General features: G+C 39.3%; 2 long non-coding RNA genes across 2 annotated transcripts in view; one reads left to right on the top strand and one right to left on the bottom strand.

Annotated features, from left to right (window-relative positions):
• Positions 1-11,672, bottom strand: part of LOC129212225 (uncharacterized) — a 23,957-nt gene extending 12,285 nt beyond the window's left edge. Inside the window, exon 1 of the long non-coding RNA XR_008579119.1 lies at positions 11,381-11,672. This is a non-coding gene — a long non-coding RNA (uncharacterized LOC129212225). The remainder of the gene's footprint in view (positions 1-11,380) is intronic.
• On the top strand, positions 5,451-21,126 carry LOC129212226 (uncharacterized). Its single transcript, XR_008579120.1, has 4 exons — positions 5,451-5,786; positions 14,293-14,372; positions 15,983-16,116; positions 16,773-21,126. It is a non-coding gene; the product is annotated as an uncharacterized LOC129212226 (long non-coding RNA).

Raw genomic sequence — 21,126 nt, 5'->3', positions numbered from 1 at the left:
TCTGGCACCCTGGTCCAGATCTGCTCCTGCTCTCTCAGCTAATGCTGCACTCACATAATGCTGCCCCTCACATTGCTAAACATACAATATACGTTTACAAAAGCAAAAGCTTATTCGCGCAATTTTTTTCTACCTGCCAGATGGCGTCAGGGCCCTGAGAGCACCAACAGGTCCTAATTGCCCTCATCAGCCTAATCTGGGGCCTCCACCACGCACCGTCGTCCCACTGGCCCAGGAACTGCATCTAAAGTTGATCAAGGCCTTGCTCTTAGTCCTTGTCCGAGCTGTGCACAGCCTAGTGCCTAACTACTCCAGTCTTGCCCTCAGACCTATCTTACTGCTTGGGGCTTGTGCAATGGCCACCAGCCCTGTTCTTCTCTCTTGTTCAGGCACAGGAGCACTGCAGCCTTTGCTGGGAAGGACATTATTGTCCCTGCCTGCTCACCTTCCCTCGCCGAGCATCCCTTTCTTGCTTCTCCCTGACAGCACGCTTGGTGAGTAATGTATAAGAAAAGCAAGTTGTTGTAAAGGGATCAAGCTGAAAAAACAATGAAACCCTCTTAAAGGCAAGGGGGCTGAGGAAAGATGTAACCACAGATCTTTCCAGGGAACCTGAGCACTCAGACAAGGAAGGATCTAGTCAGGGGCTCCCATTTGCTCGTTGCTGGAGCTAAAGCCATAGCTGGAATCCTTCAGTGGGCTCTGCTCTATGTAATGACATTTTCAGCAACCCAAGGTGCATGCCTGCTGATGGCTTGTGAGAGGAAGGAGTTGCTTAATAAAGAAGTTGAATCTAAACAGTAGACCGGAGTTTGCAGATCCTTTGGGAAACCTTTATTTTGCTATTGGTCTATGTTGCTCAGTTTTGCCCTTTTCCATTCATATACAATGTAAGCTTTTAAGTTTTTTTCTAAGTGTTACTGTATTATATATTTGTAATATGTATGGAACTAACAGTCTGTGTCTCAAATCATGTCTAAAATGTCCCTTACAAACAGGAAAGACGCAATCTTTCATTGCATACATTATTAACTTCCATCCTTATGGGCTTTCTCAAAAATTCACCTTCCAGCACTTAAAGTTTTATCAGAATTCAATTGCTTTCTGTGAGTGAGAACCTAAAGGATATAAAGGGATAGTGTTCTGTAATCCAAGTAACTCCTACACTCTGATCTTTGGTCCAGAAACAGATTAGGGATATGTGCTCTAGAAGCCATAGATTCATTACGTGGGCTTAAAAAAAAAATCCTTCTAGCTTATATTTTAAGTATGTATAATCTTGCAGACAACAGGCAAACTCAAATCAAACCTGTCCAAAGAATGTTAAATAATCCTGCCCATAGATGCACATCGTTACTGGAGCTTACAGCTCATGGCATGAATTGAGCATGTTAAATATTCAAGTGATCTCAGTCACATGCCAGTGCAAGCTTTTTCCATCCGATATGATGTGCACAGGATACCACAAAGACTTAAGTATACGCTAGTTTCAAAGTAAAACACCACAAACTCCCAACAGGAATAAAAAGGTCAGTCCTACTCTAAATAACATCAGTGATAAACTATAATAGTCACAGTATGCTTATTGCAGACTGAAGAATAATGTAATGATGTACCAAATGTCAGCCCAAGAACTTCTGTACCATAATTTCTTATGGTTTCTGCAAGTTGCCTCCAGATCCTGTCCAGAGTCTACCCAGAAACCAGAAGAGGAATCAGTGATTCATTCCCAGTTCCAAGAAGCAACCCACATACTGCTTCTAGGTAATGAATATACAGTGTATAAAGTAGAGAAAATAGAGAAAAGCAGAGAAACTGAGAACACACAATGACTGAAAGAATTAGGATTGCTCATTCCAGACGATGGGGCTGAGCCATGATAATGAATTTGTAAACATAAAAGGCTGCTGCAGAGCTCTGTGCAGACCAGATAGGGCAGGATGCAGTGCTGTAAAATTACAGCAAAGAAGATCTAAGCGAGGCATTTGGGAGAACTTCCTTAGAAAGCAGAGTCAGTCATGTAATAGATGGCCTGGAACAAGCTGCCTGAGGAGGCCTTGAAATCCCTGTCACAGAGGGGGCATTTTTGAAAACAGGTTGTATAAACATCTTCAGTGGAAGACAGATCTATTCAGCTGTCTTGGAATATGTGGATGGATCAACCTTCAGACTGCTGCTCTAAAGCCTACTTTGGGGGGGGAAATGTGAGGTGCCAGGATCAAATAATGAGGAACAGATATTTTCTGATTTTGCTATTTGACTATATTGCTACTTTAATAGCAGACCTGCTGTTCTGAACTTCTCAGACTTGCAGTCAAGGTATTGTCCTTTACACTGGTGACAGTGGCATCAGTATCCTGGTACCCCTCTACAAAGAAACCATCATCTCACCCTTGTGATCATGCTTTATGTTGAGTGGCTCTCTTCTGGATTAAAGACAGAAATAAACAGATAGATTTCTTAGTCCTCAACAAGCAATAGTGAATAATTTTGTATATGAATCATAGCAAAAAATGTGGCAGAAAAGAGGTATTTGAGCCTCCCACATACAGAAAACTGGAGAGAGGATTTGGAAAAACTTCCAAGGGGAATGATCAGAGGGAGGGCAGTCAACCAGGAAAACACTGGAGTCAGGGGACCAGGAGGTTTCAAAACTGTGTTTCAGCATGGTCAGGGATTGTGAGGATGCAGTACTAGTCTTGACCGAGTGTTCATTGTAGACTTTGGCAAGAACAACTATCGACTCAGGAAATAGCTCACATTTTTTGCTTTACTTAAGCACTAACTAAAATACTAAAGCAATGCTTTGTTGTTTGGTTTTGTGGTCTTTGTTGGGTTTTTTTGTTGGGTTTTTTTGTTGGGTTTTACATCACTAATCATCTTTTATAGCTCAAGTTCCTACACAGAAAAGTTTCAGGTAAAGTATCTGAAAGCACGTAAGTCCCTTGGATGCTTCTAAAAAAACTCATCTCCATTGCTTTGTGCTGTCAGTATTGCAGACAGCCGGACACATAATCTGGTCCAGACATTCCTGGCTGACTGAAAGCATGATTGTAGCACATCTCTGGTGCAACCCGCTTGAAGACACCAACAAGTTTTTGCACTTGTTCCCATTCTTGACTAAATCTTACTCTGTTACTGCTGCTCTCCAGCCTGTGCTGCTAATGGTTTGCTGTCTTTCATAGCTGAAGGACAGTTACATAAAGGTCTCCACTGCTCTTGCATGACAGTATCAGGTGGGAATTTATCCAAGGTGCTTAGATTCTTAAATAATTAGGAACAGAACAGACTATAATGGAACAATATAAAGGACTTTTAATGCCAGGGACAAGTGCCAAAATCACTCTGGAAAAGAGTGCTCATGTTAAGATATCCTCGGACAGTTTGGTTTTATTTATTAACTGTAGGAATTTTTTTTCCTCATGCCAACACTGACGTGTGATCATAATTTGTAAAAATCTACTATCTAAAATCTGATAAAGTTCCAGGAAAGAGTTATACAAGCTCCATGTATAAAGTGATGATGGAAATATTCAGTCCTGCTTTAAAAATTTCAGCTAGCACTAAATTCAGCGGGATCCATAATGACTAGGGGTTTACCCTCCATATCCACTGCAGAACTGCAACTAGTCTGGGCAGATCCACGTTTGTTAGAGGTTTATGTTTATACTTTTCTCTATTTGTGCCAGGAGCTGTTTGATAAATAGCTTGGACTGGCTTTTCAGAGAGCCTGTGGACTAAAACCACCAAACAACTGCTAACTGTTAACTACAAAGAAGAGAGAGCTTGTGACTTCTCTTGAAGAGAACAGCTAAGGATACAATAATCCAGAAGTTCCTGTTGAAAAATACGGCCTAAAGATGTGAAGCAGCGGTTAATATAATCAGTCACATGAAGAAAGTCTTGCTTGGTGGACTGAGCATGGGGTGCAGAAAGGCCCAGAGTAGCTTTGGTTTTGCCTAGTCTTGGGAGCTCAGGTCCTGATCTCACAACGCACCTCCTGAATTCTACAGCCCTCCTTAGCCAGATTAGGGACACACTTAAATATTGTATCAGACTGGAGCCAGAATGTACAGCACTGTGTAGTCAAGCCCAGTAATTTAATACTAACCTGGATCAGTTGTGATTGGAAATAATCTCTGTGTAAATACTATTCAGAAACGGTTTAGACACTGACCCTGCTAGCTGTTTGCCCAGAGGTGCAACTCTTTTTTTTCTACACAACCCCTTTCGTTTAAGTAAGGCTTTGCCACTTATGTCTCCCATAACTCAAATTCTGGTTTTAAATCCTTTTCACATTGCTCTCTGGGAACAAAGGAAGGTAACAAAACTCTTCTTCCTTGCACCTGTGCTATGTTTTTGGCAGGCTTCTTCAGAACAGGGGGGTCTTGCACTGCCCCCTCCTCTCTGTCTCCCCTAGGTCTGTGCATCCTGACTGACCTCAATGCGGTCTTTAACATTTTGAAAATCATAATTGCTGGGTCTCTGTTCTTTTTCTTTGCTTATCCTTTGATCACTGTTCTTACAGGATTATGCCTGGGAACAGAGATCTGGTGCTGTGCTTAATTATTGTTCCTTTTAATGGACAAAGGCCATTTTCTATTAAAGAAGTTCACCCCATTTCCAAACACTCTCTAAACCCATGATTAAATTGATAAATAACCCCGATAACACTCCAAAAATTATTGAAGCACAACAGGCTCACATTTTTTTAGGATTGCATAAACATGCTGATTCACAGATTTGAGTTTGAAGTTACTAATGAATCTTTCTGCTTAAATAAGGAAAAACAAAGTCCTGGCAGAATACTACATTTCTTCATCTTTCTTCCAGGTTCAATAGTCTGCACAGTCTCCAGTCGTACGTTGAATTACTTCTCATCTTGACAAGCATCCTGAAAAAACCTTCAGATGCCTGATGCTATTGAGTCAACATCACCAGATCTGACACCGTATCTTAGACTCTTCTATCCCACCCCACTTCACAATGGTGCTGAAATGTGGCAGGGATCTATAAGCTGATCAATGGTGTGAAATGGGTAAATATTCTTAAATGAGTAAGTATTATTAAGGCATAATGCATAATGAGTAACTGAATTGCAAATTGATGGCACATGAGCTATTCTTTATTAACACGTTATTTAACACAATGTGTACATTGAGAAAGAGGTCCTTTTGCATTATAATAAATAATTTTAATATTCAGAATCACTCAATTTGAAAGGTAAAATATTGTGTGAATAGTTTTTCTTTAATATTTTTACATTGCTCAAAGGAATATCACCAGTTTGTCCTGAACTGCTTCATTTGTCCTATTTACTGCTGTTGTGCATTTATAAATAGGATAGAGCAAATAATTTGTATGTGAAAAGGACCCACTTGTGATACTTGCCTGAAACATTGGCAAATAAGACTGATGCTCTTTCAGGTTACACTTGCTATTTTGCACAAGTACTTTAGGCCTAATATTTTCTCTGCAGAAAATATAGTTTTCTATGTAGCAGATGTAGTTTGGCTACATCTGAAAATGCCAATGGATTAAGCCTAAAATGATTCAAGCTTCTGAGGTATGATGAATTTCCACCAAATCTAAGACAGGTCTGCCTGAACTCCTGCCTACAGTCCTGGTCCACTACTCCAGGATTGGGTCTCTTTCCCATCTTTTCCCCTCCAAACTGTTCACCTCTGTGGTAGACTTCTAGATATGCTCCAAATCAGCATCTCTAAAATGGCCAAGTGGACTCACCCCAACATTGAGACCTGAACTGCTCCAGGATCAGGCACCAGGTACGTGCATGACTCCCCTGGTTCCTCAGCAAGCCAAGCAGCCCTAGGACTTTGCCCTGTGCAGCATGGGCAGACCAGCCATGGGCACACCACCAGCCCCACAGGGCATGTGCTTGAGGATCTCCACCATGGAACAGGGAGCCCGAGCCTTTTGGGTGCCCTGTTTCCAGTGAGACACAACCCTGGGCTGACTTCTCTGTAAAACTGATTCTTGTTAATTCTGTGGGTGTTGAGAGTGAAAGACATGATGTGAAAATAGCTGCCTGTGTTATATCTGTCTGCAAAACTGTGAAGATCAGGTTTTTCCAAATAGCTGCAGAATCCCAGTAGTACAAGTTCTGTATGTATAGCTAATCTGGTGCTTTTTCTCTGTATCTAAGAAACAAAAATTTCAGGGAAATGTTTATTTCATTGAAACCCCAATATTTATTGTGGATTAGAAATCCTTTTGGTCAGGCCCATCAGCCACATGGCAACATTTATCCAAATAATGCAGCAGTGACCTCTGCCGTACACCTGATGCTATTTCATACTTGGTCTGCTAAATCAAGCCTGCTGTTAATACTCCTTCAGGTAAGTTAAACCAACAATTTTTTCAAAAGCAAGTATACTTGCTTGAAGGTAAGAGCATTCTTCTTTTTACTAATAAAGAGGAAGGCTTCAAACTGTAGATTACTTTTCAAGTTACTGGCATGAAGATACCACAACTTATTTTGAATGCTTGCACCAGTTATCAAGAATAGTATTAGCATTAAATGAACCTTGAACTACCCTTATAAAAATATTCCTGTTAATTTTACTGGGAAGAAACCTAAGGCACAAGCCACTGGGTGACATGCCCACAGACACACCCAAAATCTATAGCAGAGGCATTAAGTTCAGGGAAAAGAATGATTTCAAGCCCTGTCCTTTAATCACAAGATCATCCTTCCCTTTCCTGTGCTGGATCAGCAGAATATCAACCAACTGTAAATGGCATATGTCACGTCTGTTCATTATGCTCCACACCATCCATGTGACAAGGAAAAGCAATACAAACTGGAAAAAAGACAGGATGCTTGTTTTCAGTTCTTGACTCTACTTGATGTCATGAGAGCACAAATACTGTATAGCAGTCATAAGCCTCTTGATTTGATCTTAATGAAGTACTGAGTGACCATAAATTCTGCTAAGTCAGCAGGAGCAACACGTAAAACACTGTTCTTCCCCTTTCCTCCTAAATCTTCTCTCTCCACTAAGCCCTCCAAGGGACCAGGACCTCTCCCTATATTGCATACATGACGAATTTGAGTCTGGCTCCTGCAACAGTCCAGCATTACTGTGCACTGCCCAGTCCAAAAAAGTTAAAGCTGGCACGGAGCAAAGCTATGTGATCCCATGCTGCCTCTGTGTGGTGAAACAAGGCTGGAGCAAGCAGGAAACTTTCACTCAAACCTCCCAGCCATAAGCAGAAAGCTTCCTGGCAGCATTGTGAAGTTATTACTCATTTATCACTGCCAGTAACATCCAATTCAGCTGATAATAGGAGTGAAAAAGAGTTTTCAAAATTTGAATCTCAGATGTGCAAAGGCAAAGGACAGTGAGCAAGTGTGGCAAGCTGGCTTGCTGTGGATTAAGATTGCACCTATGGATTTCCTCAGGAGAGCATTGGAGGGTAGGATTTATCAAGTATGAGGGCTCTGACTTCTCAACTTAAGACTACTGAGCATCCAGGACTGCTATTTATACATCAGTAGCAGGAAATAATGGAGAAAATACAAGGATTTTTAAAGAATATAATATGAAAGCTAGCACAATATACTGTACTGCTGACCAAATGCAGCTGTTCTGAAAATACTTAACACAAATTCCAGAAGTTCTGCTGAGAAGAATATGGCAAACTGTTTGACTCTCAAATCAGGCTTTGCTGAAAGAAAGAAAACCCACAGCTCTTCCAGAGAATATACTGAGCAACACGCTAAAAGACCCCTGTCTTCCTGCCCAGAGGCAAAAGTTACGTAGATGCGTTTAATCTTATGGGCTTGACTACAGGCAACAGCCACAGTGATGACAATTTAAAAAGAAGCAGATGAACCCTGATCTATCCCAGTAACTTGTTTTTGGATAATCTGGCTGCATTTTTGTTAGCACTATGCATACACCCATGTCCACACTGTTTCAGATTGAATGACTGTATCATTCAGTTTAATCCCCTAACTCCAGTATTGCCAGTGAAAACTTTACCTGAGTAACATACCTCTTCTAAAAGGTATCTAGTGATTATCTGAATAAATCAAATGGCAGACACTATACTCTGCCTGTCTGGTTTTATTCCTGTGGTCAATCACACCCAGTGTTAAAAAGGTGTGCCTCTATTTAACACCATCTGCTTCTGTCTCCAGCCATTTGTGCATTGCTGGCCTTGCTTCTTCCATAAAAGCTTATCTGTCCCATCTTCCTTCCTCATGGAAGAACTTAAAACCCATAAACAAGTTATTTCTCAGTCTCTTTTTGATAAATGAAACATACAACATTCTCCAGTGTCTTGCTGTGAGGTTTTTTTGCTGACCCTCAGGTTTTCTGGCAAATCATTCTTTGCTCTTTCCAGTTTTTCAACATTCTTTTCAGAGACTGCTGGAGCAGTGTGCGGATTTCCACCCTGCTGGTGCTCTCTACACAAACATCACCACCCTGTTTCTATCTCCCTTGCCTCCAGTTCAGTTTTGGAGGTACTGCTTTCCAGGATAAGTCTTATTGTCTAGGCTAGCTCACTTTTTTTTGCTCCACGATGCATTAGCTTCAGCCCTACCTTTATGAAAAATGCATTTTTCTGGAATAAGCCCAGCAAACAATCTAGTTCTCTTCTGTATTGCTTTTTAATATTCTACCACTTTTTGCATCGATCACAAAAGTTTATCATATTTCACATTTACTCTCAGATTAGATAAGTGTATTAGGTCTTCTACAAACCACTATGAAGCCGTACTAGTGATAAATCTAATAAATAGCAGTTCTCTCCAACAACTACTTTCTTAAGTTTTCCTGTAAATTAGGTCATCATCAACTTCACATCTGCTTAACATTTGTAAAATGCCTGTTTACTTTTGTAAAACTTTTTACTTGAAATGTCATTGCATACTAAAGCTTTTAACAAAACTGTTTGTTAGATCTATGCAGAAATCTCAAAGAATAAAGTTAGTTTTCTCAGAAATAAGTATTTCCCATCAAATTATGTTAGCTGATATTATATTCTGATTACTTATCAGCTGAATCTCTTCCTTGCTTTCCTATGATTTCGTTCAAAACTTATGTTAAGCAAACTCATCTGCAGTTACTACTTCATTTCCTTTTTGAATCCTGGCAACCAGGATTCACCTTTTGTAAATCCTGGCACCAACATTCTTCTGGTTTCACAAAATTCTGCAAGTTTTACAAAACATTTAATGCCTGCAACATATTTCATGTTTGAGCCAAGTAATAGTCAGATTCATGGGTTTAGAATGCTTTGTACTTCTGCCATCTTGGCACTACAGTTGTAACATTCCTTGGACCTAAGTGTAAAAATATCCCAGAAAGCTGGGATAAATAGATTATCTTAAGGATACTAAGCAAATACATACTCTGGACCAGTAAGTACATATATTCACTTAGCATTCCTGAATGTTGTCCTCTAAATGACATTCAAATGTGCCTGCTAGATCCATGGAATGATCTCCTGTCATCACTGGTGTCAGCATGGTGTTCATAGCAGCAAATGTGATACCACCCCTCCTCCAGCAGTAACATGTAAATTGGTGGCTTTTCAGCTTATTTTATCTTTCATCTATGAACTTGGTTAAGTTTTATCTGCTTGACTTTTTGAAACAACTAAAAAAATATGCTAAATCTTTCTGGAGATAACGAATGGATTATCACCAGTACTCTAAGTTTTGGCAAAACTAAGTATCTGGAGACAAGAGATCTCTTCAGCGGCTTTTTTTGAGAACTTTTGGTTGCAAATGATTCATAGTCAAATTAAAAATATTTCTTACAGCTGGTGTTGTTTAATAGTCTCTATGGTTACTTCAGAATTAAAGTGGTTTTTAATCCTCAGCTTATACAAACAATCAGATTCTTGCTTTTGTTATCAATATGCAATAATTGATTTATACAGAGTTTTTAGTACTGATTTCTGAATTACAAATAATTTTACCATCATTATCTAAGAATGAGCCATTGCCATTGCTAAAATGAAACAGGCCTGTTCTTTTCCTCCTAACATTTTATTTATTTTTTTTTAGTTTTATACCCTGGACCATAGAAAGTAATACACCACTTTCATCCTCAATTTCCATCATAGCCATTCACGTTCAAACTGCCCTCTCCAGCAGTCCCATCCAACACTCTAGCACATTGGGTTTATTTTAACCAACCTGAATGTAGTCCTTTCAGTGCAAGGCATGGCTGAGTCCTCAAGACAATCATCACCTCTGTTGTGGGCACACTGGGATAATTTCCAACCTTACGCTGAACAGTGCACTTCATTTGTGAGATGTGTGTAAATACAGAAGCAAAAACTATGTCTGACAGAAAGCTGGAGAGAACATTAAAAGCTTGTTGTAACATTCAGAGAAGGAAAAGAAACACTCTCATCGTAATCCTCCACAAATCTCACTGTTGTTACCACTATTTTTGGTAGCACCTTCCACCTCAAACATTTGTATATATCATTTCACCTTATATCTATTTGTTCAGCACTGCTACAGCAAGTCTCTGATCTATGATCAGAACTTTTTTGTGCTAAGCACTATAAATGCACATCAGCCTTGCTTCAGCCACAGCTTACAAGCCTCCCAAGCAATGAGGTAAAACAAGGAGAGAGAAAGCAAACTTGTGGAAAAGACAGCAAGAGAAAATAGCAGCCTACACAATACAGCCCAGCAAGGATGACAATATTCTCAAAATATGAACTGTTTCAGGCTCAGAAACAAACCAACAGTTCTCCTCCCTTTTTTTTAAAACTGTAATATTCTCATGCAACACTGCTAAGCATCTTGAGATTAAACTTGCAAGCAGAACCTATAAAAAAGAAAAGCAATTACGTTACTGAAAGGGACAGTTTTCCCTCTAAAGTGAATCTAAAAATAGCTCCCAGATTCTCAGAATGAAAGTGGATGTTCTGCAAGTAAGGCTACAAAAATTTACCAGAAAACCCCACTGATGAAACAGCAGGAAAAAAACTCAACCACATTTTTCCCAATACTGAAAGGATAAGAGAGAAAAGTAGTGGTAATGTGGTGGCTGAACAAAACTAAATTATGTCAGGGTGCAAGAAGGTAAAATAAAAATAGATTTTCTTTAATACTTTTTTATTCTTGTGGATACAGTGTTGTGAACTCAGCATGTTTCAAAATAAGCCAAGTTTTTCAATTCTTAGATTTGAATGCTTAAACTAGCACATGTGACCTCATGAAACCAGGGATTCAGCATATACACTGATTTCTCAAAGTATGCACAGTATTTTCTTGGAAGACAAAACAGAGCAGCAACCTTTCAAACAGTACGTGATGTGTCTCAACATCAATATAGTATATTCATATGACAAGGATAATTTAGTTTTTAACATCTTTATTTACCTTTAAGTATTTCTTCTCATTTCATCATACTCATTCTGTACATGGAGTACTTAGCTTCTACTGCCGCAAGTCCAGTGGCAGTCAGTAGACACTTGTGTGTGGTCACTGTATGATTGCATAGAAAGCTTCATGAACAGGGTTAATCCTTCTCCATCTGCCAGGCAGCATTGAGGCCTGAAAACAGCTTTTGTAAAAAGTCACATGCAGCGTTTTCTGAACACCATTCTCACCTCAAACCTGATTCTAGCCATGACTTTTGTGATTTTACATACTGACCAGACCTACTATCATGCAGAAGAGCAAAGCCTCAGTCTTCTAAAATCTCTAGCAGACTGCAATGCATTAACTCCCAGTTTAGGAAGAAGCTAGCTAATATGAGGCTGATTAGAAACTATTTAGAGAAACTGGTTTTGTTCTGATACTTCCCTCATAGCTTTCCACCCATTGATGAAGCTCCTCTAAATAAATCATGACTGTTTCCTCTAGAATACCACAGACATGAAACTTGCAATGTCTGTGAAACAGTCCCTGTGCTAAAAGAAACAAAACTTATTCACCAGTCTATCAAAACATGTTTTTTTTGTGGAGTATCACCAAAAAGAAAAGGGAGAAAACACTGAATGTAGAGATATTTTCAGAAGAGATAACAATATTAAGTTCTGTAGCTTTGGCCAATAGCTAATCAGAACTGCATGAAAATAACAGTATAGCCTATACTACTACTAAAATTATTCTTTTTAAGATTAGAAACAGATCCTACCAAAGCCTACTGAACAGGCTCAAAAATCATTATAGCCTAATAAATACACATTAAACCCCTTAACAGAAACTCAGTACTTTTAAAGGCCCTACCTATAAGGGAAGATAGGCTATGACTACTGGAATTTATCTTCTGTCAGGGCCCTGAGAGCACCAACAGTCCCTAAGTGTCCTCATCAGCATCATCTGGGACCTCCACCCAGGTGCTGTCTGCCTGTTGGCCCAGGAACTGCATTTAAGCCCAGGCCCTCACTGGTATTTCTCTTCTGAGCTACCTTGTTGGTATGTTTGGGTTCAGCCTGGTGTTGTGCTGTACTGGGATTTGGCCTCAGACCTGCCTCTTCGCTCAGGACTTGCATGTTGGCTACCAGGTCTGCTCTCTTCCATGCCACTTGCTTGGGTACTGCAGCCTGTGCTGGTAAGGACCTGGTCCCTGCCTGTCCCCTGTGGCTCCTGCTCGCCTTGCAGAGCAGCCTACTCTCGCAGCTCTCCGATACTAATAATCGTAAGTATTGACTAAAAGGAGTAACACTGTAATTTTCTTTTTGTTAAACAAGCATTCTAATGGATATAGAATAACATCAATATAAGATAAATTGTTCTGGTAGCCTTTCCCTTACAGTTTATTTTTGTTTCTCTATGAACAAAAGAAGTAGAACCAAGCCCCTATGAAGTTAGGTGAGACAAAGAGCAGCTGGGATGGACAGAATTAAAAACTTATTTGAATTATAAGTAGTTGTGTTAGTGTTAAAACTAATATAGCATGATTTTCTGAAGACTTGCATCCTGTGGTTAATAATTTTTTTTTAATTCAGCTATATTGAAGCTGTAGCATGAACCTAGTGACAAGTAGAGTCTTTAGACTCTCATAGGAACTTACCTCTGCTGTAGTATTGCTGATTCATCTTCACACATGCTTGCTCTTTTTTTTTTTCTTTTATCAAGCTCCTTATTTTCAGACAATGTTGGGAAGTCAGTATCTTTGAGAATCTTCTTCCTGAGTAAAAACATAGTTCAGACTTGTTAAATTATTACAATACTATGGAAATGGTACAGATTGAGATGTGGCTTTAGCATTGTGTTCCTTGTAGACCAAGCTTTAGAAATTTCATGAACTCTTGCTTGTGAATTCTGGGAATTCAATTATACTTTGAATTGCTATTAATAAATTGTGATATAATGGTAGGACTTAATATTTCTGTCTATCATTGTTGTCAGCCTTTCTGATTGCTTCATTCCCTTTTATTTCCATCTATGGTATGCTTATAACGCACATATCACAATGTGACACTGCAGGGAGAGACTACTGCACTTTTTGAAAGTGTCGGGAATTGAGCTTTTACAGTTATGGGAGCATAGTGAAGTTGCTAGTTGTGCTATACCTGATCTGATTTAACAAGCAGTTCCAATAATTTTTGACTCTATTAAAGATGTAGGACAGGAAAATTAAGCAACTGCTCTCTCCAGGCAAGCAAGAAAAGGCAGTAGTGAAATTTGTATGAACCTCTGACCCCAACTTCCTCATGACATTGTGGGGACGGGGGAAAAAAAACCCTATAAAAAAACCCCTTAGCTAACCTTAATTTTGGTTATCTGAGGAAGTGTAACAACTCAAATTGGGTTAATAGGCCCAATTTAACTATTTATTATGTATTAATGACAACAGGTATTATATGTAATTTAAAACTTAAACATTTAGAAACTGATAAAATTTAGCTGAACCTTTCCAACCTAACTGTCTGTATTCTACTCTATAGAGAAAACAAGCACAGAAAGATATATATTTTTAGACAATACCATATCGTGGGAAAGTCAAAGCACAAGACTAGATAAAATTTAGGATGCTAGTATAATACTTTAAAAATACATGTATGACCGTAATATATAACATTTAGCACCTAATAAATTATTTTTGAGTTTGATCTTTCTGATCTTGTTTGAGCAAGACAGCAGCTAGTGATGCAAGTGCATAAACAAGCCTGAGCCAACCATGGAAATCCCCATTTTAGATGATATTAATAGTCTTTAGAATCAAGATTGAAGGCAAAGATATTTAAAAGGAAAAACAACACACAAACCCCCAAACTCTTAGTTGCTTAACCATGAATATGCCTGTATTTATTTCATTATTTGTATTATAATGTTGTTTGCAGGTATCACTTTTCACTTGTGAAGTAACAAGAGACAAGTTTCTGGAAACAGGCAGTCTGAGCAAAAGCAAGCAATTTAAGCGGTACTATTTTTCTTCATTAGATTTAAATGTTACACATATAAAATTACCCGTAGAGAAATAATCTCAAACGGACTTTCCCTCCTCTTGAGATAAACTTCATCTCCGCCAACTTTCTTACCTGAATGTGTACACAGCTAACCGGACTCACTAGAAGTCCCTCATCTTGTATAATAAAATGCACCAGATTGTAGCAAGTGTCTTCCACACCAAGATTTGAAATATGACAGCTCTGTGTGGCAGCCCTAGCAAAAGAGCTAAAAAAACCCCGACGTTTACTTTTCTTAGTAGAGTTTTTCCTAAAAAACCCTGTTTGTTCATTGCTCCCGAGTGGCAGCACAACCACTGCCTATTAATCCAGAGAGTCACTAAATTTGGTGTACACACTGCCAAATGTATGCTGCTGTATTTTGCTTTAAGAGGAAAATATTTTCTGGAGATGTGCATGCCACTGTGCAAATATACTTAATGCCAGTTGCTTCTCACAATCATGAACCTGAGCCTACATCCAGCATCTACATAAGCTGGAAAGACCATGGCTTTTCCCTAAGTCTGCTGGTGTTAGGGGTCATCAGCTTCTCTTGCACAATTTCTGAATGTTTCCTTTTTAATGTTTTCCACACAGCTGTGTTTTGCTACCTGTTTTCCTCTGCTGCTGAAGCCAAGAGGAAGTGGGTGTATATGTCACTTAGGGACATGGATAAGCTTTCTGTCTCTCACAGTAAAGGGGGAATTTGCAACACGTCATTTCTTTTTGTTGTTACTTCCTGGAAAGAACACAATAGAACAAAGTCCACCCTGTACAGTCTGTTTTTACTTGTGCCACAGTGCTATTTTCAGCTTTAAAAAGCAAAAGGCAAAAAAGTATGTAGGGTGATATTATTAGAAGAGCAATTTTCAGTTAAGTTCAATTTGCCTGTATTAAAATGGATAGTTAGATAACTGAGAAGTTAAAAAGTCAGAACATCACTCACAAAAGATTATGTTGCTTTATTGCAACATTTTCTTAAACATTGTGACTATTATATTTTTAGCTCAAGTGTCTTTGCTACAGATGAAATGCTGGCTTCCGAAGAAAGCTAGCAAGATAGCTAAACAGACAACGCTACCGAGGGCAGACAGCGCTTGGGGTCTCTCGCCTGTTTGGACACTGCCTACGTGTGTGTCTTGCTGTGTGTCCCTGTTCTCTCATCGCTTTCACAGAAGACATGACAGTGATCTCCATGGGCTAAGCGATTAAAAATTTATTGGAAGAAAGTACAACGCTAAAGGCAAAGATTGCAATGTTTAGCCTCCTTTGAGGAGTTTGTATGCAAAGCTGCCATCTCAAACAATCAAAAATTCAGCCTCTCAAACGAATATGTTTTCAATGAGACTGTGTAATAAAAGCAGTGTTTTGTGTTCTTTTTAGTTGTCTTCCAAACTCTTGGGTCTGTAATGACTAGAGATTCAGAAGGGTTTGATTTGGCAGCCTCCAAATGGAAGCTGAAACTTGTACTTAGCCCCTTGATTATTGCAAGAGCTGTTAAAACTATTTTATTAAATGTTGAACAGGATTGAAGTTCCATAAGTAGATTTTTTTGGTATAAAAAGATGTGCTTTCTCTTTTTTAGGTGTTATCTCTTCACATTGCTCATGCACAATTCATGGGTTCTAGCCCAGCTGAAATTTCTCAGGTTGACAAAGGCTTCTTCAATCTGCAAGGGGCAATGACACTTGTGGTTGGAAAGACTGTTGGGAAACCAAGGTAAATTCTCCTTTTTTACGTCCTTTGTGTTAGCTGGCAGCTTTCCACAGAAGAGGAGGAAGTACTCATCACCAGCAGTGTTGGATTTAATTCCAGTTTAGTGTGTTAATAACCAAGTTCAAAGACTATGAACTCAATAGAAGTGAATTTTAGTAGAGCTCAGTATTTTCCTAGATGACTGAAAGTCCACTGATGTTTATTGCAGCAATTCAGAATTCTTTCTCCATGTCAGTGAATGCAAGTGACCTACAAGTGACTTCATTATACCAACACTTAAAAGGAAGTCAGTAGCAATCTGTATCTTTCAGATGCCTTTAATATACTACTTGTTACAACTTTGGGGAAGAAAAAAAAAATCCCCAAACAAAGCAACTCAAACCAGCCCCACAACAGAAAAACAACATTTAGTTTAGAATTTTTAAAGTTCTTTGTTGATTATTTGTGCCCACTTGCATATTTTCGTATTTCAGAATTGTCATGTAGAAAAACCACAACACTTAGGATCAAGCCAATTAAAAATCTTGCCCACTTTCCCGTGGAAAATCCAGGAGGCAGGCGTGGTGTTGGTAAAGGTGTCAGTGCTGTGCTCTTCTATAAGATGGCCTTCTTTGGGGGATTTGGTGAAGATGGCTGTACGTTCTCTCTCTTTGTAACAGGTATCCTTAGGGGAGCAAGGAGGGAGTGCTCATCTTGCCTAGAAGAGCTTGAGTTTTGCTTGGTATGTGTAAAGGCTTTGAAAGCCTACTTATATTTTCTTACATACCTATGCTATACATTCACAGCAAGGTCATCCAATCTAGGCCTCTGTCATTTCACCATTAGCTTACTGGAACTATTTATCTGCTGGTACGTAATTGATGGACCTGGAGGTTTAGCATTTCTCCACCCTGTCTTAATGCTGTTTAGTACATCGTGTTCCAAAACAGATCGCAAATGCCTGGGATGTGGACTAGGGCACTTCTTACAAACCATTTAACAAGCTGAGGTATGATACCCTAAGCTCTCTGCAGTCTAGGAGTTCTTCATCTTGTTGTTCATATTTACATGAATTATGAATTGTGTGATACTTGTTTAAGACTCCACTATTTTAAACAGTTGGATAAATAAATTTCTGTGGTACAATTTAATTAGCAGAGGTGCTTGGCACTGTTCATTTTACAGAAACTGCCTAAGCCGAGCAGCTGTGATACTCTTGTTTAGTCACCTCATTAATGACAAAGTGAATGTTACAACTGTTTTCCCAAATAGCATGGTAGAGGTGTTTGAGGAAACAATTTTCTTACAAAAAAAGGAGCCTTAGTTCAACTGCAAATCCATGAAATGGACACCATAATTTTGTATCTTGAAGTATCCCATTACAGTGGGGAAATGTTGTGCCTGTTTGGAGTCCTGCCTTTTAGAGCAAGATGATACATCATTGGCTGCACTCATGCACTGTAGCTCAGGTTTTATAAAGGTGAAATACAGAGCATTTGAATCCCACAAATTTGAAGCCTAACAACACTTTAACATTAAACTTCTTGCAAGACCTCCTGAAATACTCAGGGTGTCAAAGAAACAGCACCTTAGAACCTACCTCTTTGCCAAAAGTTATCCTGTACAGATGCTCGACTGGAATAACCAGATTGAGAAATGATGATGGGAACTCTTCTGAAATATCAAAGTGTAGTATTTACTGAACATGCATCAGAGGCTTTGGTATGTGGGTCATCTTAATGCTTCCATCTTCTGGTACTGTGTCATTTTTTTATTGCGCATACTCACTCTATTAATGCTTTGTCTTATGCTGTGGTCCTTTAATGCTGCTTCTTGTAAAGCTCCCATTTTGTTTAAAATTTGATTGTAACTGGGTTCACCCTGTGTGACTATGAGGGGGAGACCTATAAACCCATCGTGTCTTAAACCGTGTTATCCTTTAGGCATCACTATTACTCTCAGGATGTTAAGATCTTAAGAACATGTTTGTGTTCTCTATATACTGTCTTAGCTTGTGAGTGAGCCACAAAAACAAGTTTGGATTGAAAAAGCAAATGTACTAGTTCTTGCTTTGTTATGGTCAGGTTTTAAGACTGTCTTTGGACACTTTGAAAATTTTAAATATGATGGGTTTTTACAGTTTGTTCTTTGACACTCAGAGCCTCAGTTTTGTTTGTCTTCTGAATGAAATAACAACTGGTCTTTGGGTTTTTTGAGATCCATGACTCTTCTGAAAGACTTGAGCTGTCATTTAGCATGAACAAATGTACATATGAATAATAACATACTGTCTCCGAATTCTTCCTGCAGTTCTACCTGCACTTCAATCCTGCTGTGATGGCTGGATTTGCTCAATCAATCAGGAAACCTGCAGACACTCACATAATGGTCACCATAAGTGCTCCTCAGATTACCTTTCTAATTGGTTGTTGTTTCCCCTTGCATGTGGTTGGAAGTGCACTAGGTGGTATTTCTGCTAAAATCTCAGTCTTTCCCTGTCCTTGATGGTAGCGTGCAGTCTCTAGGCATCAGACAGCTCCTGTTTTTAGCAAGAGTTGTCTGTACCTCTCCAGTATCTATGTATTTAGGTAACTGTATGGCAATGAATGAAAGCTCCAATGTATAGGAGATTAGAAAGATTCAATGTCTATCTTACCAATTATTCCTTGCTGGAAGGTTTTATTCAATATTATTCCAATAATTAAAAAAACCCCAAACCTACAAATAAAACTCAAACACAAAAAAAATCCCCTCCCCCCAAAAAAACCCCAACAACTTACCGACAGTCAAACTAAACTATAGTTTTCTTAATTTTGTCTAATTATGGCACAAGACAGCCCTTGTGTAAGCCTATAGGAACTTTTGCCTTGCCTGTTATTTATAAGCTTTCATATTATGTGAGAGGCTTTAAATTTCTCTGGATAAATTATGTGTCGGTAAAATATTGATTCTTTTTAATTAACATGTTCATTAATAATGATGTTTAATTAGTTCAGACAGACCTGCACTGCAAATTGGCCTGTATGTTTCTTTCTCCAAATATGGATTAAAATTAAGCTTTATAGTTTTATACTGAGCTTTTTAAGCTGAAAACAATAGTCAAAAGGAGTAAACAAATGCAGGATTGTTCCAGTACTCTGCTTCCCCAGCATGTGATATTCTAAAAATATAGAAGTACCTAAGACCACTTTAAGTGTCAAAGAATTTCTGCAAAATTAAGTCCTTCAAACTGTCTACAAAGCTCCCCCTCAGAAGTTTCTTTAATTAGTTGTACGGATTTTGAACAGCTATGATTCTGCTGCACTACAGTCTGAGTCTGACAGCCTAAAATTGTAAACGGGGGAGAACATTTTTCATGTCCTTTTTACAGAAGTGTAGACTATGGACACAAATGAATGCATTGTTGATAAATCAAAGGGGAGGAGGATCCTTTGGCCACAGCAACTTGACATGCTTCCAACCTTCTCCAGGACTGTTACAGCCCACTTATTTTACCTTTGCTACTTCAGCTCCCTCATACTAATTTCACTTTTGGAGGGGTGTGCTGGGCAGAGAAAGCTGATGCTGGTCAGATAGCTACTGCTGTCAGGAAATAACTCATTGTACATGAAGGCTTATTCCACACTTCCTACTTGCAGTGTGCTTCCTCTCAGGCCACGGAGCCCTAGCCACATGATTTTTAGATACCAGGGACTTTCCTGTGATCATAGGAGGATTAGGTAACTGCCCTACTGCTTGTTGCCTCCCTGCTGGGGGTTTAGGATTTGATCCAAACCCAACAGAAATCTGGACAGAATCTCACTGACTGACACTGGTTTTTAAAGTCAGACTCTATAAAGACAGTCTTCATGGAGTAGAAAATTTGAATAAATGTGATCAACTGAAATGACTGCTTTTTCCTAAAGTCTCCACCCTGCATCCAGCAGTCCCATCAACCTTCAATGTGAATGTATATGCTGGGGGCCTAGCAAGAACACAGGCCTTACAGATTTTTCACCAAATTAAAGATATTCTGGACTTTTGGCATTTTCTAGCCCAGCCTCCTGCTCAAAGCAGTACTACCAGCAGTGCTGGATCAGGTCAGCCACGTCTTTGCCTAGCTGAGTCTAGAAAACCTTAAAGGATGGAGACTCTGCAACCTGAGTGGCCTGTTCCAGTACTGCACTACCCACATGGTGAAAAAGTTTCTCACATCTGGCTTGAACTTCTGAAGTGCAGACATCTGCCCATGCCACTGGTCATTATCTGCCACTATGGAGAAGAACATGACTCTGTCTTCACAACTGACCTTCAAGTTGCTGTAGGCCTCTAGTAGAGCTCCCCCCAGCTTCATTCACCTAACCAAACAAGACTGGCTCCCTCAGCCTCTCCTTGTAAGGTATGTGCTCTAGGGCACCATCTTGGTAGCTGTCTACTGCATCCTCTCCAGTTTCTCAACAATTTCTTTGAACTGAGGCCCCTAAAGTTGACTGCAGTATTTCTGATGCAGCCTCACCATTTCTGAGAACTAAGGCAGAATGACTTCTTTCACTTTGCTGACTGCATTTCTAACGTAGCCCAGTATGCAATTTTCCCCCTTTGTGATGGGAGCACACTGTTGGCTCATGATCAACTTAACTTCCATCATAACCACTACGTCCTTTTCAGCAGGGCTACTTGACAGCCAGTTGATCCTTATTTCTTCTTTGCAACATGTTACCCCTATGCTTACCCACCCTGTAACCAGAAAACCCAGCAACTTTCATCCTGTTTTAAGATCAACTTGACTTAAAAAGTTTAGAGGGATTTTGTACTTGTGTACTTGTTAGCTGGATCTACTACAGAGATAAGCATCAGTTGCACAATCTGCGAGCAGTTCTACGTGCTTGGGTATCTGGGCTGTATGCAGTGTGGTGTTTTACACTCTTCTATAGCTTTCCCACTTTCCCTCTTGGCATTCCTCATTGTGGCAAAAAGTAGCTATCCAACCTCTTTTTCTGTAATTGCTCTCGCTAACTACAGGCAGTAAACAAATTAGCCTGTGAAAACGCATGT

Source organism: Grus americana, chromosome 13 (assembly GCF_028858705.1).
Source record: "Grus americana isolate bGruAme1 chromosome 13, bGruAme1.mat, whole genome shotgun sequence".
NCBI lineage: Eukaryota > Metazoa > Chordata > Aves > Gruiformes > Gruidae > Grus > Grus americana.
Note: the sequence above shows the minus strand (reverse complement) of the source record. Positions and strands in the feature narration are given on the sequence as shown.